The 15,923-nt window shown below is 37.6% G+C and overlaps 1 long non-coding RNA gene across 1 annotated transcript; it reads right to left on the reverse strand.

Annotated features, from left to right (window-relative positions):
- Nucleotides 1-6,185: 6,185 nt before the first annotated feature.
- On the reverse strand, nt 6,186-14,995 carry LOC110569167 (uncharacterized). The gene is made up of 3 exons (XR_002479307.2): nt 14,896-14,995; nt 11,818-11,857; nt 6,186-6,433 (listed from the first exon to the last, which is right to left on the reverse strand). It is a non-coding gene; the product is annotated as an uncharacterized LOC110569167 (long non-coding RNA).
- Between the last annotated feature and the right edge of the window lie 928 nt (nt 14,996-15,923).

Consider the following 15,923-nt stretch of genomic DNA (forward strand, 5'->3'; position numbering starts at 1 on the left):
TGAAATGTGTTTCTGATTCATAGCTGATAGTTTACAGGACCGTAATGTGAGTACAAAGTTATACACGAGTGTTCAACAAGGGCTAATGATGAATAAGTACATAAGTGTCTTCAGAGTCAGATATGAGGACATGGAAGAGTAGACTAAAGCTGGCCAGTGGCCTGGACTAGAAAGGAGTCTTCTGTGTACATTGACCAGGCCCATGTAAGGGAATGGAGCAGAAATTGCTTGTCCCTGGATTAGGTTCTTCTACTGAATTTATGTGTCAGGCATGTGCCCAAGATTGTCAGCAATTTTAAACCAAAGACTTTGCAAAGGCCCTCTGCCTACACAGGGTAACATTTTTGACAATTGCTTACCCCATTCATGCAGGAAAAAACAAAAACAAAATCAAAACAATAACAAAACGAAAACCGGCTTACTTGATCCAATAATTCTTTTCATCTATTTGCTGTTGGATTGACCCCATCAACAGTGTTATGGCATCATATGAACATAGTTTCTGAAATTGAGCCTCTCTGTTACTTTTCCCCTGCATATTAGCTATAGAAAAATCTATGGTCTTTAAGAACTTTATTATAAGAATTTTGGGGCAGGGCATGGTGGCTCACGCTCGGAACCCCAATATTTTGGGAGGCCAAGGTGGGTGGATCACGAGGTCAGGAGTTCGAGACCAGCCTGGCCAATATGGTGAAACCCTGCCCCTACTAAAAATATAAAAATTAGCTGGCCATGGTGGCATGCATCTGTAGTCCCAGCTACTCAGGAGGCTGAGGCAGGAGAATTGCTTGAACCCGGTAGGTGGAGGTTGTAGTGAACCGAGATTGCACCTTTGCCCTCCTGCCTGGGCAACAAAGTAAGACTCCTTTTCAAAAAAAAAAAAAAAAAAGAATTTTTGGTAACAATAGATAGTCTGTTAAAAACTCTTATGAGTTCAGTTGACAAAATGTTTTGCCTTGCTGAAAACATCAGCACACTCCTCAAACACAAATGGTCTCCCGAAGACAATTAGTGAGTCTTAACTGTGGAATTTTCTTTTTTTACAATGTGCTTGCAGCAATCACAATTGCTTCATAGCTCAACATCTGGAAGCACATTTGGCTTCATTGTTGGAAAATAAATTAGTGTCCCTGTTCATGAGTAAGAGACTGACCTTACACTGGACAGTGGGGACTGTGTCGCTTGTTGACAGACCAGTCATCCTTGACAACAATAAAAAAGCTGAAATGCATCTCATCCTGGCATCCATGCCCATCTCTCAGAACACCTTGAGTCTACTCAGTATAAAATGGACTTTTGCCCTAGGACGTAGAGCAAAAGATGACACTAATTGCAAATTGGCGTCCTGGAAAACATTGTCAGAGTCATCTCCTCGAGGAAGATAACCAGTATCTTGTGCCAGCACTGAACCATAGGCCCCAAGGAACTGCCTGTGTCTGCTCGCACCTGTTCCAACATGGATGCCAATAAATGAGGGGTCAGGAGGAAATTAGACACACACAGAAGCCACCAGAAGCCAGAGGGCCCTTTGAAAGTCCTTTGGAATTGTAATAGATTGAACAGGTAGGGGATGGCCTATGTAGGTGTATTTGGCTGTGGTCATGAGCATTGAGAATCCCATCTCAATATCAATAATTAATCTGAACAAACTGAACTGTGAGAGAAAAAAAGATTGTTATGGAACCAGAAATAGACACTATGAAAGAGACAGAGTATTTAAGTAACCAATATGTTTTAAAAAATATAACAGCCTTTTCTTTTTAAATCAGATGTGATATACAAATATGGAGGTTGAAATATGCATATGTGTTTGCATTGGTATAAGTAGATTTATACCCACTAGTATCTTCTGCCATCTCATGAATTTGGGCAGATTGTAAGTCAAATCATGTCCCAACAAGCATAAATTATGCACACATATAAAATGGAAAGCATCATAATTAGCATAAAAGAGGATGTTAATTCTGTTAAGCACCAGTAATATAAAGTGATTAAACTTTGTGATCACACTTTTCTTATTTTATCTCCCTACCTTATTCTCATAAAGAGTTCTCAAAACTTTTAATTTTATGGCTCCATAAGATGCAGAAGTGAGAAACAGATATAGATGACTGTTGTGTAGACAGCAGAGATGCTGCTTCTTTTTCACCATGGTATGTTAATTCCCTTTCCTACTATTTAATCAGTTCAACAAATGTTTAGCGTCAGAGACTGTGTGCTGAGAATGTGGGATACTAAGTATGTAGGCCACTGTTAACTGTTTATCAGATTATTGTACCATTCTTTAGCCAAGGGTCTTGCTCTGGTTTCACCGCTTCATTATTACACCTCCTAATTTGTTCTTTGCATTACATTTCATTGTGTTTCAAAAATGCAGATTCTATTATGTTACTTCCATGAATCAAACTCTTTAGTGGTTATCAGCTGGTCTTAGGATACAGTGCTAGCTCCTTGGCAGAGCACCTGAGATTCTTGTGAGGGGGCTTTATCTTGCTCTCTGTCCTCACCTTGGACCATACTCAGCATCCCTCTGATTTGATGTCACAGTTAAACATAACTACTTGCAATTACCTGAAAGCATCATGTGGTTTCTTATCTCTAGGTCTTTGCAAAAGGTATCACCTCAACCTGGGTTGCCTTCTGCCTCTCTTTGTGTGGTTAATGCTACTAATCTTTCCTGTCTCAACCAAGATGCCATTTCCTTTGGGAAGTCTTCTATTTCTTCCTACATTGCTTCAGCTTACATTGGCTTAATCAAGTACCATCTCTTGCTAAATAAAATGATTTATTTCACAATTCACTAGAACATTTATCATACCTTTATATCTTTCTGAGTTAGTCAAGTCTTAGATTAAAATATAATAAATCTATGCACCTCTCCTTATTTGTTTTGTCAGTGTTTGTGCATGCACCACCAATATTTTATTATAGCTTTGTGTAGATCATCGTATTTATTTAGCACTTACTGTAGGCAAGAATGGCTTTTCATCATCATCATCATTTAATCTTATAAAACAATTCTTAAAAGTAGGTATTATTACTGTCATGGCATTTTCAGCTATACTTAATTAATTGTCCCAGTGTTATAGAAATGGCAGAACTAAGATTTAAACCCTGACCTATAAGCCATCAGAGCCTACCCTCTCATGATACAGTATTATAAGTTTCTTCTCTCTCTCACAATTTAAAGTTTTCGAGGTAAGGAATAATGTCTTGATCATAGTGATGTTTCTCATCAAGTAGCACATTTTGAGAACAGAGAATGATTGAAAATAAAGTTCTTTGCACTTGTCCTTAAGTTGCTCATAGAACTAGAGGGCAGACACCTAAAATAATAATTTGCTGTAATGAGATAAATGTATTATTATAGGGAGTTACAGGGCCCTGTGGTATGAAGAGGAGGGATACATAGCCCAGGCTTCAACTGCCTGCCTTCATAGAAGAGACAATGCCTGAACTGAATCCTAATGCACTAACTAATTAGACACATGTTCACTGAATTTGTATCTAGTAGCAATTCAGGTAATATAATCTTCTTCATGAAAAAAATTAAGATTAAACTTCAGTTATATTTTTGAAACACTTGGAAGGTGACAGATGGAGTATGGAGCTATTGGTCATGTTTTTGAAAAAAATATTTCATAAGCTGATATAACATTGTCAAGTTATTATTAAAAATGGCAACATGTTTTTATCAAGGGCTAGATTTTCTTTAGATTTTTTGTTTTGGCATTTTTTATTTCACAAATGATCACTGGGATATGGTTGAGTAAAAACTTCAACTCTTTGAGTATTATGAATGAGAAAAACATCCTCAGTATTTTTTAATAGTACAGAAAAGTACTATCATTTTCATAACATCCAGACTCAAGTTCTATTAAAGCCACAATTTTGTCTGTTTAGGAGAAATCTGCATGACCTTTTGTTCTCATTCTTCTCATCTTTACAAACAGGAGATTGATTTGAAGACTCTAGTAGACTCAGCTTTGGTTTTCTCTGGTCCTCAGTTTTGTTAATAATATGCTTTGAGAACTTAGTAAAATGTCTGCTACTTTAATAAATGAAAATAATCATATTCTGAATAAGAAAAGTATTGTAGGTCAAGTGCTTACAACTTTTGGCTAAGTTCTAAGGACGTATAATCTGAATTCAATTGAGCTTCTGGGATGGGCATCGTCAAAATACCCAGTTTTTTTTTTTCTTTTAAATTATACTTTAAGTTGTGGGATACATGTGCAGAATATGCAGGTTTGTTACATAGGTATACATGTGCCATGGTGGTTTGCTGCACCCATCAATCTGTCATCTACATTAGGTATTTCTCCTAATGCTATCTCTCCCTTTCCCCCCGCCCCAACAGGCCCCAGTGTGTGATGTTCCCCTCCCTGTGCCTATTTGTTCTCATTGTTCAACTCTCACTTATGAGTGAGAACATGTGGTGTTTCTTGCTAGATTGGTGAAATTCAAATTCACAAAAATTTAGTTAACAGCTAAATACCCTAATCAACTGGTTTCAATATACTTCTGGTTTTTTGTTCCTGTGTTAGTATGCTGAGAATGATGGTCTTCAGCTTCATCTTTGTCCCTGCAAAGGACATGAACTCATTCTTTTCTTACGGCTGCATAGTATTCCATGGTGTATATGTGCCACATTTTCTTTATCCAGTCTAACATTGATGGGTATTTGGGTTGGTTCCAAGTCTTTGCTATTGTGAACAGTGCTGCAATAAACATATGTGTGCATGTATCTTTATAGTAGAATGATTTATAATCCTTTGGGTGTATACCTAGTAATCAGATTTCTGGGTCAAATGATATTTCTAGTCCTACATCTTTGAGGACTCACCACACTGTCTTCCACAATGGTTGAACTAATTTACACTCCTACCAACAGTGTAAAAGCGTTCCTGTTTCTCCACATCCTCTCCAGAATCTGTTTCCTGACTTTTTTTTGGATTTTTAAAATTATACTTTAAGTTCTGGGGTACCTGTGCAGAACATGCAGGTTTGTTACATAGATATACACGTGCCATGGTGGTTTGCTGCATCCTAACTGGCATGAGATGGTATCTCATTGTGGTTTTGATTTGCATTTCTCTAATGACCAGTGATGATGAGCTTTTATGCATATGTTTCTTGGCCAGATAAATGTCTTATTTTGAAAAGTGTCTGTTCATATTCTTCAGCCACTTTTTGCTTGGGTTTTTTTTTTCTTGTAAATTTGTTTAAGTTCTTTGTAGATTCTGGATATTAGCCCTTTGTCAGATGGATAGATTGCAAAAATTTTCTCCCATTCTGTAGGTTGTCTGTTTACTCTGATGATAGTTTCTTTTGCTGTGCAGAAGTTCTTTAGTTTAATTAGATCCCATTTGTCAATTTTGGCTTTTGCTGCCTTTTCTTTTGGTGTTTTAGTCATGAAGTCTTTGCCCATGCCTATGTCCTGAATGGTATTGCCTAGATTTTTTTCTAGGGTGTTTATGGTTTTAGGTCTTATGTTTAAGCCTTTAATCTGTCTTCAGTTAATTTTTGCATAAGGTGTAAGGAAGGGGTCCAGCTTCAGTTTTCTGCATATGGTTAGCCAATTTTCCCAACACCCTTTAATAAATAAGGAGTCCTTTCCCCACTGCTTGTTTTTGTCAGATGTGTCAAAGATCAGATGGTTGTAGATGTGTGGAATTATTTCTGAGGCCTCTGTTCTGTTCCATTGATCTATGTATCTGTTTTGGTACTGGTACCATGCTGTTTTCGTTACTGTAGTCTTGTAGTATAGTTTGAAGTCAGGTAGCATGATGCCTCCAGGTTTGTTCTTCTTGCTTAGGATTGTCTTGGCTATTGGGCTTCTTTTTGGTTCCATATGAAATTTAAAGTAGTATTTTCTAATTTTGTAAAGAAAGTCAATAGTAGCTTGATAGGGATAGCATTAAATCTACAAATTACTTAGGGCAGTATGGCCATTTTCATGATATTGATTCTTCCCATTTATGAACATGGAATGTTTTTCCATGTGTTTGTGTCCTCTCTGATTTCCTTGAGCAGTAGTTTGGTCATTGATACCTACATGAAACAGAGCTGCTGTCTTTTGTCCAGATGGCAGTTTTTACAGTGATGCTCATGAGGGGTGTGGAGAAATATGAGAGAGTCTGAACATTTTCCAAAATGCAGAAAAAATTCTCCTCTCTCACTCATTTAGCTAGTAAGCCTTGTTTTTATTCTGCTAAGCCTATGAACATAACTTGGAGGATTTTTCTGGAATTATTGGCTTTTTAATACTGACCAAATTCTTAGATGAATAGTTCAAAATTCTTTCTCCCTTAGTTTTGAATTTTCCTACTGATTTCTCTGCTTCAATAGTCTTTGTATATATATCATGTTAAAGAGTTCCATATTACGTTGTTCCTTTGTGTTCTCTTCTCCACAGACATCAGCTGAGCTTCTCAGAATTTAAAAATAAATCAAGTTGTAATTAACCTATTCATGTAAATGAAAAATTCTCTATCACATCTCCTATCCTCCCCTGTAACAAAGTATCTCCTCCTCCTGTTTGTTCTCAATAACAAACTAAAGTCCTTGGGCTGATGATATTATTTGTTGGCCAGCATGGAAGAATACTGTGAGTCATTGTCTTTCCTGCCACCTGTTTCAATACTTAAAAAAAAAAATGTATATGCAGCTTTTGCTCATCTCTTTATTTCTTTAACATTCCCTCATTGTAGGTCAGTAAACTTCACTCTAGGCACTATATTTCTGGCCAGTTTACTCACTCCCCCTTTAACTTTCTGTAGACAAATCATGGATTTATTTTTGTTTCCAATTCTTTTTCAGTTATCTTAGATATATTTGTCTCCCTCTCTTTGTTCCACTTATGAGAAAAAAGGGGTGAATCCAGACTATTCTATATAGAATATTGCTTGCAATATCTCTATAGTAAAGAGAGTGAAAGCTGGAAGCTTTGATGTGGAATTAGGGAGAATAAAGAACCAATGCCTTGAACTTCTAAACCCAGTGAAAATGCACAGTAAATGCCTTCAGGGTCTTTGAAAGTCAACGTTTACTTCCTTATCTTTCTCTAATTAAATCTATTCTCACTGAAGAACAGAATCTTGATTTTTGTTGTGTGTTTCTCTTTGGCATTTCAAGTATGTTGTTTGCTACAATTGTTCTAACACAATTTTACAGTATTTCAGTTTCCATTGAGGTTAAAAACGCTTTTGCTAACTGAACGCTTACAGATGATGCACAACATTTCATTTTGTCTTTGAGGTCAAAGCAATCAGCATATGACTTTTGGAAAACATTTATTTCCATCAAGGGGCTACTATGTACTAATTTCTTATGCTTGATGAATTTTATTAAATGTTTTATTGCCAATCGTTTATTTTCAAAACTGAATGCCTCCATTTCCTTTGCATCAAACAAATAACCACCTTAATAGGTAGGTTACTCACACTCCAGTTTTTAATGTCTATTCTTTATTCATATGGCAATTCTTTATAACAGTTATTCATAGAGTGCCTAGTATATACCAGGCATCATGCTAAGTCCTGAGACAGAGATATTTAAGAAATCCAAATTTCAGGTGCTCACATTCCAGTGGAGGATGTCAGATGAGTAAAAAGAATTATAAGATGGTGACTAAATGATAACAGAGATGCAAAGTGCCATAGGAACACAGAAGAGGGTACTAACTTATGCACTGGGGTCCAGACTTGGAAACTTTACTCTCAGAAGGGTTTTACTTGTATGGTAGGCAGTAGAAAGAAACTGATAATTGTGACGTAACCTTGAAGAATTAAGCTCATTGGACTAATATCTAAGTAGTGATTTCTGGGTCTGATTGTCGGGCATCTGGTATAGTAGTACGGGCTTTGGAATCAGACACCTGAAAATAAATTCTGGCTCAGCCACTCACTAAGTAGTGGTCACTCTAAGTTTCAGTTTTCTTATCTAAAAATGGGAAAGATGACACCTGCCTCATATAATATGACTTGAATGAGATCATGATGTTTCTATCTTTTCTTTAAGCCCCTCCTGATGGAATTTAGAAATAACAAGAGCAATGAAAAAATTGAACTCTGATAATTATACTTGGTACACTCAAGCCCCAGGTTAAGCTATCTACATGCCTGATTCTTTAGATCATCATCACAGCCTTATTAGGCACATATTATTATTTCTATTATCTCCAATTCACAAGAATAAAAATGAGGTTTACAAAAGTTAAATGATTTCCCTAAAGACATGGTTACTAGAAGATATTTATTGCAAGAGCTTGAATTTATACCTGCATGGCACTGAAATCCAGTTCTTACCCACTCTTTTACTCTTGCTCCCTGTCTTGTTTTATTTTGATTGATAAGTATGTTCACACTTATCTCACAGGTTTTGTTCCCAGACAGAAGACTATCATAGAAATTAGATGATACTTTACATGGGACCATGCACCATGTGTGCTTTGCTAAGCAGAATTTTCATCATGTTGCACACAATCTAGTATCAAGAAGGCACACCTATTTGTAAAGGTGCAGGATATGCTGATGTAATGAAGAGACTCTAAAATTCAGATGTTTATTTTCCTCTTACATAATAGTTTATGGCTGGTGGGTAGGCCTGACTTTGCCACTTTCAGTAAGCAGGCAAGAATGAGCAGAAGTCCAGGCCAAGGATTTTCTTTAAGGTAAGTGATGCTGAAATTGCCCCTACTCTTTCACTCAGTTTCCATTAGTGCGCACTTAGGTCACACACCTGTAAGAGCAACTGGAAAATGAACATTTTAGTTGAACAGGTATCAGCTCAGGAAGGAAGTGTTATGGTTCATTTTAGGTGTCAACTTGACTGAATTAAGGAATACCTAGCAACTTGGTAAAGCATGATTTTTGGGTGTGTCCGTAAGGGTGTTATCAGAAGAGATTAGATATGAGTCTGAAGGATTAGGTGGAGAAGATCTGCTGTCAGCATGGACATGCACCATCCAATCTATTGAGGGCTGGGAGAAAACAAAAAACAGAGAGAAAGTGAATATGTTGATTTAGCTGCTGGGGCTGGGATAACTTCTTCCTCTCCTGTTCTTGGATGATAACTCCAGGTTCCCTAGCCTTGGGACTCCAGTACCTAACAAGAGGTCCCCTTTAGGATTCTCAGACCTTTGGTCTTGGACTGAAAAAGACACCATTGGCTTTCCTGGTTCTGAGGATTTTAGACTTGGACTGAGCCACACCATTAGCATCCCAGGGTTTGCAGCTTGTGGATGGCCTGTCATGGAACTTCTTAGCCTCCATAATCACATGAGCCAATTCCCCTAGTAAATCCCCTCTCATATATTTATATCTATCTATCTGTATCCTATTGGTTCTCTCTCTCTCTCTGGAGACCCCTGACTAATACAGGAGGTAAGAATATATTTGGGGATACTACCAGCAATTTCCATTACAGTGCTCAATGAATATTTATAGAATGAATGAATGAAGACAATCAAAGCCTGTAAGTCAACCTGGGCCCTAATGAGATCAAGGCAAAGATGTTAGTTTGATCCACTAGCTTAGAAATCCATGCCAGCATGCCAATGTGTCTTTCCAGCTAATTCTTGCCAAAACACATCTTTAGTCAGAGCTACCTATTGTTAAGTATCTCTTCACTATAGTGTTTTCCTTTAATCCATGACTGTCAACTTTTCTCCTGAATGTCACAATGGAATCAAAGCCGCTGAAGAGTTTATGTGAGCTCCATGGATTATGCTGCCCTCTTAAGGAAGATAAGGTGACAGGTTATGCAGTACTTATCTATATCACCTGTCAGAGTCTCTTCATCTGGGAGCAGAGAGAAGATCAGGAGTTTTAGCTGGTTATTTGTGATTCTCTTTCACAACCACCTTGGCATTAGAAGAGTGTATCTCTGACATTGGCAAAATGTAGTTTAGTTCTTCTAAAGAAAGTGCTGGAAGTTTATTTCCTATGGACTTCTGGACTGTATCAGATCAACATTCTGAGTGGGAATTCTATCCTAGCAACTTCCTCTTTTCTGCAATGTAACACTTTATTTGTCTTGTTAGATTTTTTTTTTTAACACCCAGTGTGAGATCCTGTATAGTATGATGTCCAACTGCTGGCAGATAATTTGCCCCACCTAGAGTGTGACCACTCTTCTTTGTTGTCCAAGGATATGGCAGATTTTTAAAAATTTCACTGAGTCAATAGTCAGAATTACAATAGACTTTGTGAATGAAGACGAGGCAAAGCCACAGATCTGTGGGGGCTTGTCAGTGAGGCAGTATTCTTCAAAACTTACCAAGGTGGAAACTTTCTCACTTGTGAGCCTGAAAAAATAAAGAATAACTACGGAAACCTTATATCTCTTTAAGTTCTTTCATTCCTAAGAGCTTAAAGTGACTCTCCAGACCTGCATCTCATTTATTTTCACAACATCCCTGTGGAGTCAGAGGCTAGTTTTTCTTCACTGTTCATGCTGTTCAGAGGGAAGCAATACCCTGAGAACTCAAGTGACTCGCATTCAAGGTCAAAAAGTGAGAAGTTGTAAAGCCAATGCTTGAATTCAGGTGTTCTGACTCTTCACCTGGTAGCTGCTTTAAGATGATCACATTTGGAAAAGAAATTTAGCTGGGAGAACTAAAAATATATCATAAATACATATGATGTCATGATACAGCAAGGTTCAGATCTGGAAATGTTTCTGGGTCTGCAGATAAAAAAATGCTTTTGGTGAGTCAACAACATTCAATGCTGTCAACTGTTCTTACTCCCTTAAGCCATAGGTACAAAGATCATCATTCTGTATTTAGTTTGGAATGATGCCCTGGAATCAGACTTCCTAAATAGTGCTAATGATATCACATATTTCAGAAAGAATAGGGGACATTGACCATGGCATATAACGATACTCCTTAAATGGCTGTAGAATAGAATACTTGTTATTACCAATTAAAAAATGGAGTGAACAAAATCTAAATCCATGGACATGTAGGGTTGGAGCAGAGTCTCCTTATCCCTTATGGTACCTTTGTGTGAATCAAAAAAAGTGCTTTTCTCCTATGTGAACACAACCCTGAGCCAGGGTATACAGGTTAGTGAGCAAAGTTCTGGCTGGATTTCAGCCTTGTTTATTCATCTCCTTACATGGATGTTCTCTGTGGTCATCTAAGATAGAACAACACCTTTCAAAGTTACCTAACTCACTTTCCCATATTCAGGTAGTGTAATATCATGTTTACCTCACAACAGAAGTTAAAAACTCTTCAACTTTTTAAAAACGCAAAAATATTTTCACAGCTTCATCATATTGCTTCTCATAATACTTTGAAGTCCTTGATGTTAGATACATTGAGGAGGAGAAATAGATGTAACTATAAAGTAAAAAATGGTTTGAATATTTTGACTAACTTTTTTACCAGAAAAAAAGACTTAAAAGATACTTGAGGTGACCTTGTCATCTGGAAAATCCCTTCTCTTAAACAAAAAAATATGGATATTGTTCATCTTTATATGAAGGAAGATATCATGAGTGTCCAATGTTGAGAGGAAGCTGACATTTACACGTAATTCATTAGAAAGTCAATTCTAGGCAGGACAAAACTTTCAGCACAGAAAGGCCAGAGAGAGGGAAAACCTAAGTTACAGCAGGTCCATCTGATACATTCATCATTATAAATAGAGTTTTCCCTCTTTTCTGGAAACCTAAAATTACCAATTTTTAATTGGGACCAGAGTTAGTGTGATCAGTCATAAAACAGATGGGATAAAAAGGAGATTAAAAGAAATAAACTACATTAAAAATAGAACCTTAGCAGATCTCTTTGATTCCACTTACCTCAAATTAAAGCATTATATGATGGGCAGTGACTTCCTCTCTGAAAAGACAGCAACCATCAGACTTACACAGATTATGAGCTTGCAGCCTATTTAAGATGCTTCACAAGAGGTGGATTTATAAAGCGCTCTCCACTGAAAGTGAAGAATAGCGGAGGGAAGTGCTGGGATATAGATATGTAACCTGGCCAAACTTCAGACAGCCCAATCAAAGAAGAGGGCCTAAAATTTCCATGAATCAGAATTTTAGATAAACGCAGGCCTGATGATCAGGAATGACTAGAGCCTCCAAAATATAAGTAGTTGTGACAAAAAACACCTAGTTCCTACAAAAGTAGCTATCTTTTTAAGATTCTGTTATTTTTGTAAGAATATGATCATAGACACATGGTCATACTAATGTTTGATAATGGGTGTATCATAATTCACAGCTTAAGAAAAGGAGATGGACAGAAATTAATTGATTTGTTCAAATGGCATTAACAAACTTAAAATTTTCAATTTCTGATTTTCATGTTTCTACTAAACTTGACAATTTCTACAGTTTGCCAAATAAGTCCATAAGATACCAATAGGTAATGTTTGTTAAGTGATTATTATACGGTAAGGTTTGTGTCCCCTCCAAATTCATATGTTAAAACCTCATCATGAATGTGATGGAAATAATAGGTGGAGCCTTTGGGAGGCAATTAGGCCATTAGAGTGGAGTGCTGATGAATGGAATTGGTACTCTTATAAAAGAGATTCCAGAGAGCTAACTAGTTCCTTTTACCATGTGACGACACAGCAAGAAGGCACCATTCATGATCCAGAAAATAGGTCTCACCGGACACTTTGATCTGCTGGTACTTTGATCTTGGACTTCCCAGCCTCCACGACTGTGAGAGATTTCTGTTGTTTATAAGCCACTCAGTTTATGGCATTTTGTCATAGCATACTGAACATTATGTGAATAATTATTATGTGTATCAATTACTATGCTAAATTCTTTACATAGAATTATGGACTGAATTATTTTCCCAGTAAAATATATATGTTGAAGCCCTAACCTCCAATGTGACTATTTTTGGAGACAGGGACTTTAGGCAGGTAATTAAGATTGAATCAGGGGCCAGGTGTAGTGGCTCACTGTTGCAATCCCAGAACTTTGGGAGGCTGAAGCAGGTGGATCACCTGACATCAGGAGTTCAAGACCAGCCTGGTCAACATGGCAAAACCTCTACCAGCAATACAAAAATTAGCCTGGCATGGTAGTACGTGGCTGTAATCCCAACTACTAGGGAGGCTGAGGCAGGAGAATTGCTTGAACCCAGGAGACAGAAGTTGCAGTGAGCCGAGATTGTGCCACTGTACTCCATCCTGGGCCACAGAGCAAGACTCCATCTCAAAAAAAAAAAAGATTAAATGATGTCATAGGGGTAGGGCCCTAATCTGATAAGGCTGGTGTCCTCATAAGAGAGAAAGAGACTCCTGAGATCTCTCTCTCTCTCTCTCTCTCTCTCCATGCAGGAGCAGAGAAGAAGAGTCACATAAGGACACTGTAAGAAAGATGTCCTCTGTAAGCCAGGACAAGAGGCCCCACTAGAAACCAATACTGATGACACTTTGGTCTTAGACTTTTGACTGAGAGTATATATTTTTGTTGTTTAAGTCACTCAGTCTGTGGTGTTCTGTAATGGCAGTCCCAGTAAACAAATACATATAATCAGCTCAACTTAGCTTCTTTTTTTTTTTGTGAGACGGAGTTTCGCTCTTATTACCCAGGCTAGAGTGCAATGGCACAATCTCGGCTCACCGCAACCTCCGCCTCCTGGGTTCAGGCAATTCTCCTGCCTCAGCCTCCTGAGCAGCTAGGATTACAGGCATGCGCCAGAATGCCCAGCTAATTTTTTGTATTAGTAGAGATGGGGTTTCACTATGTTGACCAGGATGGTCTCGATCTCTTGACCTCGTGATCCACCCGCCTTGGCCTCCCAAAGTGCTGGGATTATAGGCGTGAGCCACCGTGCCCGGCCCTCAACTTAGCTTCTTAATGGAAATTGGTATTATTTTAGTAATTCAGTATAGTGACTAGCAGTACAGGCTATAGATCACAGCTGCTTGACCTCCCATTCCAGCCCTACCACTTCCTACTCATGTGACCTGGGAAAGTTCTCAATCTCTCTATTCACATGAGATTTTCATCTGCAAAATGAAAGTAATAATAAGTATCTTTTTCACTGGGTATGTAGAGGATTAAATGAGTTAATGTTTAATATGATAGTGCAAGGCATAGAGAAGACACTCAATATGAATAAGCTATTTTTATTAGCCCAATTTTCAGATGGAGAAACTGAGGCTTAGGGATTTTATTAAAGACCAAGATCAAGCTTACTCAGCTATTAAGCTATTAATCTGGGAAGAACCATTATTAGAGCCAGAGTCTTTATTTTCAGAAACCAAGGCCTTAACCTTTATACTGTATTGACCTTCAGGCAAAGCACAGTCAAATGAGATATGTAGTTAAATTTTTTTCTAAGTAGACTAACAATCTAAACTTTTTACAATTTGCCTGCTTGCATCACAGGGCCAGAGCTCTACTGGGGTATTTTGAACCACTTTACCTTGCTAAAATCACCAGGGCTTTGAATGTCAGGTTATTTTATTATTCCTCCTCCTCCTCAACATAATCCCAATGTGCTTTCTCTTGTTTCAGCAGTTCTAGGAAATGTCCAATATGTAGGATAAGTACTCTGGTAAGTGCTTAAAGTATACGAGGAAATTTAGCTATAGAAAATGCTACATAAAAAACATTAAGTGGGCACTGATAATTCCAAGGTAACCTTAGTCTACTAAGTTTATTTTACTTCATTCCATTGGGCAGTGAAACCTAGATGGGTTTGTAAGACATTGGGAGGTGTTGGTCTTTTGGCAGCTTATTCATCTCTGTGATAAGTACTGCATACTGGGAACAATTAGGAAATTCCTCCCATCTTTGTCTCAGGCAAACCATTATCTTTGCCCTCTTGGTTGCATTTCTGTCGGCTGTGGCCTTGGTTCTCTGGTTGCTTATGGTATGATTTGTTAAGTCATGCCCCACCTCGTGGAAAGCTAGAGGCCACATAACTGTCAACTATTTAACATACCCTTGACCTGAGACCATCATGCATGTTAAATGCTCTTTGGTGTGGTCAGAGGGAGAGGAATTTAATTGCTTTGGCTTATGAGGCCCATCTTCTTTTTGCTCTTGAAGTTTTTCCAGAGGCACTCACTTGATCTTTCATAATCTCTTCTCTGTACCCAACTGGTCCTCCAACTCCTCCTTCTCTTCATAATATATCTTTGTGTTTCCATCTTTTAACACACGTTAAGTATTTGCTGTACTTCAAGGTCATTGAAAGTATGAAGTTTATATATATATATTGCTATATATATTCATATGTATGTATACACACACACACACACACACACACACACACACACACAACCTAGATGCTATGTACTATGCTGGGCACTGGAGATAGTTTCAAGGCACTCAAAATACATAATGCTGAACAAATGCACCAGTGAATGAATTAATGGGTTCTACTCAGTTGCTGTTGAATAAAGAGGACCTAGCAATATATATTTCCATGTTATAGGCAATTGGAAGATAAAGGATTGAATAGATATTTATTTATATATGTGCACTTCTTTGAAACATGGCCAGAAATCAATATCTTCTCAGGCCAAATGGCAATACTTCAGAACTGGATAACTTTCAAATTTGTAGGTGCTGGAAGATACTAAGTATGTTGGCATAGTTGAAATTCTCCAGCTTCTTCAATTGTCAGAACTAAATGCTATTCTGAGAAAGAGCTCTGATGTCCCCATGGTAACAGGGCCCCATTAAAGGCATGACATCACAAAGCTGTCCTTATTTGAAGACACTTGGGAATTTCAGGTATAGACGGAAATACTATTAAAAGCAAATAATACATACATATTCTGTGTAATTATGTGCACATGTATAGATACATCTAATTGAGCCACACCTCTCATTTAGTTTCATTTATCATTAGGCTTTTTAGTGACTTAAATCTCAGATATGGATTATAAATCTCAGATATTGCTCAAGGTGCTTAAATA

The sequence above is a fragment of the Aotus nancymaae genome, unplaced genomic scaffold (genome assembly GCF_030222135.1).
Source record: "Aotus nancymaae isolate 86718 unplaced genomic scaffold, 86718_ANA_hifiasm-v0.15.2.pri h1tg000011l, whole genome shotgun sequence".
NCBI lineage: Eukaryota > Metazoa > Chordata > Mammalia > Primates > Aotidae > Aotus > Aotus nancymaae.